Below are 5246 nucleotides of genomic sequence, written 5' to 3'. Positions count from 1 at the left end.
GATTTCCTGTTTTGGATTACGTATTCAAGGTGAGGGACTGTTTTAAATAGGGGGAAGTGACTTTGAACTTCCTCTTTAGCTACCTGAGCTCAAGGAGGTAACAATAATGGCTGGGGCGGCAGTTTTGAATTCTTACCGGCGCGTGGTCTAATAATTTTACCAGCATGGCCATGGCTTTAATTAAAATACTAATTTCTATATTTATAACAGTCTTCATTATTTTTTATTGTAATACTGCCCTAGCTTTGCCCCTAATCATCAGTCTTTGAACTACTGTAATTGCCTCCTCATTGCGTTATTTGGAATTCTGGGGGTTCCATTTAAAAGTATTTGACAAACTTCCTGTGGACATGTGGGGGACTTTGAAACTACATTTTCCACGATCCAATGGGTTTCCTGTTTTGGACGTGGTGACGTCTCCAACGTATAGCGCAGCTTAAATTCGGAGGTTGGACTTGAGGTCATTTTTAATCTTTACATCAATGTGTAAATGAAATTAGCTCACCCTCATTCATTCTTTAGGCTTTAGCCACCAGGAATAATGTCACCCCACCCAACTTAGAATTAAGTGGGGAGGGGGAGGTCTGTGACCCACACGTGATAGTAAGTGACAAATCAAAAACAGTGACTGCCCCCGGGCAGTCCAAAACAGTGTTGAGGCTGCCATTTGTCCATGTGAAACTGGAGGTGGACCCAGGAAGTGACGAAAACTGCTATCTTTTAAATATGATGGTAACTTCCTGTGAAAGGCTTTTGCCTCTTTGAACTTGGTGTTGAAGGAGCTCAGGTGAGACCTCAGACTGCTTCCCTTTGAATTGTCACATGGGTAAGTTAGGCTGACTCTCTTTCCCAGCTAAAGCAGCATGGTGGTTGGAGGTATGGCAGGTCTTTTTTTTTTTTTTTTTAGACCCTTACTTTCTTTCTTGGAGTCAATACTGTGTATTGGCTCCAAGGCAGAAGAGTAGTAAGGGTAGGCAATGGGGATCAAGTGACTTGCCCAGGGTCACACAGCTGGGAAGTGTCTGAGGCCGGATTTGAACCTAGAACCTCCCTTCTCTAGGCCTGGCTCTCTATCCACTGAGCTACCCAGCTGCCCCTGCAAACTAACTCTTAATATGGCGCGTAGCTTCATTTTTTCTAATGGCTGTTAGTAAATCTTTAAAAACCATAATATTTTTAAACCTATCCTTTTATATCCATTTTCTTTCTTACATCATTGGTCTTCTAGCTTCCAGTCTCTGCCCTCTCCAATCTTATCATTTCAATTTCTTCTAAACTTTAATCTTGCAAATGTAGTGCTCTGATTGTCTTACTCTTTTACTTGTAGACCAAAGCTGTAAGAGTCCTAAGGCCACTCAGTCTGACCACATTTCATTTTAGTCAATAGAAGTGAAGTAACTTGCCTGAGTTCACACAAGGAATAGGTAGTAGAATCTGGGTTTGGACTCAGATTCTCTGTTTCTAAATCAAAGGTCCTTGCAACTCTATTGCATCACTCACCAAATAATTGTAGACTCCTTATCTCCCATTCTAGGCCTTCTCTTATCTGTGAGCCACCTTCTGGCCTTATCTTATACTATCTTTTTTCCTATACTTTACATTCTATCTACACTGATTATTTAAAAACTGTGACTTGTCTTAACTTCCTCAGACCAATACATTGGCTCATGCAGTTTCCTATTTTAGGAATTGAATTTTCCTGTAAATCACTTTTTGTTGGACTCTTTCTTTCAAAGCCCTTCAGTTTACTAAGATATTGTTATGATTATGGATTTATATTGCCTTAATTTTTGTATAGAATGGTTGTGATCAATGTAGGTCCATTTCCTCCACCTATTTCTTTTCTTTCTTTTTTGTTGTTGTTAACCCTTACCTTCTGTCTTAGAATTAGTACTAAATACCAGTTCCAAGGCAGAAAAGTGATAATGGTGAAGCAGCGGGAGTTAAGTGACTTGACCAGGGTCACCAAGCTACAAAGTGTCTGAGGGTATATTTTAACCCAGGACTTCTGATTGTTAGGCCTGACTCTCTATCCACTGAGCCACCCTCCTCCTCCTCCTCCACCACTACCACCACCACCTGTTTCCCATTTTTCATCATTAACTACTTGTTTTAAAAGGTTAATTTGGAGTTGACTTACTTGTTTTCTTAGTTTTATCTTTCTAGTTTTGTATTAATTTTGGCCTTTGCTATAACAAGGCTGTGGTCAAACTAAACAGAGCTAGGAAGGGTAAGAAATAACTTACTTCATTAATGAGCAATTTCCTGTCTATTAAAAATATAAGCAGCTATCTATTCTATGCGATCTTCAAGCCTTTGATATCTCTTATTTCTTAACTCCTGAACCATTTTTTCTTATGTATGTTTTTGTCCTTACCCTCACTCACCTTTGGTTTATGTCAAAGTATCTGTTAATTTAATTTATACAATGACCTTGCAAGTTAAATATATATTTTGGTAGTAACTTTGAGTTAGTACCTAAGTCTATATATCTAAGATAAGAACTGCAGATATGAATCATAACTTGGAAATAAATGCAAAACTTCCAAGTAGTCAGAAAACCCACTCTTTAATAAAATGAAAGGATAGGTTCACAAATCTGGGCACCACACAGAGTCATAAACAAATTCCATACAGAACCAAAGGCTCTGAGACTCTGGGAACTATATCCCTGAGAGAAGACACAGCTCTTAGTGCCAACTCCCAAGAGATACCAAACCTGAGAGTATCTTTATACCTTTTGGGAAGCCTGTAAAGACTAAATAGAAACAGGTATGTAGACTTCCTAACATTCAGTAGCTATGGCATTAGAGAATGGTCAGCTGTAACAAATTAAAGACCAAGGTCAAACTTAGGAGCTGGACTTCCTGAGAGGAAACTTTCCACCAAAAGAGAAGCTTCCAAAACAGTGATTCCCAAAGTGGGCACCACCGCCTCCTGGTGGATGCTACAGCCATCGGGGGGTTGGGGGGACTGTGATGGCCACAAGTGCATTTGGGGGCAGTGATAGTATGTGACAGGGGGCGCTAAGTAATATTTTTCCTGGAAAGGGGGTGGTAGGCCAAAAAAGTTTGGGAACCACTGCTCTAAAACAACAAGGTGCTTAACATTCAAATCAAAATAGGTGTGCTCAGTACTGGGGTTTCTTAAAAGTAAGGGTAAACTGAGTCACCCAGAAATCCATGTTGATAGGCCTGTAATTGAATAGAAAATTGAATTGAATTTGGGAAATGGGGTAATGCTTTTTAAACTGCTTCAGCCTGCTCCCCAACTCAAAAACCCACCTTTTGAGAATCTTGGGACACTATAATCTCCAAAGAATCAAAAGAGGTGGTGATCCTAAGGGGAATTGGGAAATGTAGGTGATTTTTCAGGGTTGTGCTAGAGCTAATTCTAACTGGCCCAAGAAGAACTGATTATTAAATTTTTGTTGTGAAATCAGCAAATGCTATAAATCAGGCCTTAATTTTACTTTTTGTTGATTGTCTAGACTTTAAACCAAAAGTGTCAAGTCCAGAGTTAGTCTACATGTTCCCAGCAGCACTGCAAAGTGCTTTCATGACTAGATTTAAATATTATTGGGAAATATTTAGCAAGATAAATAAAAATTCAGTAAAACATTAGATAATGTTTCCTTTTAAAACTAAGCTAACATGCTGCCAATAGTGATCCTTATGTTTGGATTATCGGCCCCATTTCTCTTTCAATTTAACACCACTATCTAGACATAAAGTAATGAAGAAAATGTGAATGGAAATTGAAATTAAAAGTAGAATTATGTCCCATACATATATTTTTTCCTTTGTAGAGCCAGTTGTCAAACATTTACTATTATACCCCTCATGATATAAAAGCAGAATTAAATAAAAGTTTATTTAGGGAAAAAAAGATAGTAGAAAAAGTTGCATTTTGCCAGTATTGTTTCAAGCTCCAAATGAGTGTTTCAATGCCAGTTTAGAGGGATAAATTTTAGGGAATTAGAATCATCCTCAAACTAAATCCTTAACTTGAAGCCAGTCAGTCATAACTGTTTATTTAACACCTACTGTATGCCAGGTACTGTGCTAAGTAAGCCCTGGGGATACCAAAAAAAAAAAAAGACTGAAGACAGCCCTTCTTTCCAAGGAGTTCACAATCTATTGAGAGAAGACAACACATAAAAAGAAGCTAGAAAGGGAGGGAGGGAAGTGTAGGTACCCGGGTAGAGGCATGATGAAGTCCTTCAGCCAGGTGGGAAGTGATAAAGCATCCAGCCTGTGCCCCCTCCTTAAATAGAGGATTTAGGAGGAATTTTCTGGTGTCTACCCTACAACCTCTCCAGTCACAGAGAAAGAAGGGCCCAAAGGCTAATGGTTACTAAGGAGTTAAGTTTCAAAGTTGATTTGATCTTGCAAAAAAGATGAGTTTCTGGAAGCAATAGCGAAAGCCCAGGTGAAACAGCTAGTTGGGAAATGAAGTCTAAACAGATTAGTGAAAGATTGACTATGATGAGAAACAATGTAATTGAAGTAATAGTATTGACTCCCAAATCATAGAACTAGAATTAAAATGCTATCTCTAATACTTACTACCTATATATTGGGGCAAGTTATTTAACTTCTGTGGGCCTCAGTTTCTTCATGCATAAAATTAAGGGGTTGGATTAGGTAACCTGAAGTTCTTTCAATTTCTGTCTAGATTTATGATTCTGTGTTCACTCAGCAGACGTTTAAGAACTTTATTAAGAACTTCCTATCTGCTAGGCCCTATTTGCTAGACCCTGTATTAGGCCATGGATCTACCAGTACAGATGAGATACCATGTAAAGTATCTGACAAACATTACAAAACAATCTCTATTTTCAAAGAGCTTATACTTTAATGGGGAATACAAGAATATAAAAATATATACAACAGGAATATAAATATAAAGTGAAATAAATAAACACACACACACACACACACAAAGTAGTTCAATACATTGTAATTTGGAAATGTAAGCACTAGCATTTGGGAAGATTTCACACTGAAGATGGTGCTTTAGCTACATTCTAAAGGAAGAGAGGTAAGAAGAAATGCATTCCCAGTATGTGTAGTGGCCACCATAAAGGCGAGATGAAGTGTCCTATATGAAGAAGAAAGAAAAGGCCAATATGACTGATTCACAAATTGTCAGAGGGAGATTGCTTGGAAAGGCAGGTTTGATTCAGGTTTAAGAGAGAGAGAGAGAGAGAGAGAGAGAGAGAGAGAGAGAGAGAGAGAGAGAGA

This window comes from Gracilinanus agilis, chromosome 1 (assembly GCF_016433145.1).
Source record: "Gracilinanus agilis isolate LMUSP501 chromosome 1, AgileGrace, whole genome shotgun sequence".
Taxonomy (NCBI): domain Eukaryota; kingdom Metazoa; phylum Chordata; class Mammalia; order Didelphimorphia; family Didelphidae; genus Gracilinanus; species Gracilinanus agilis.
This window is presented reverse-complemented; position numbering follows the sequence as displayed.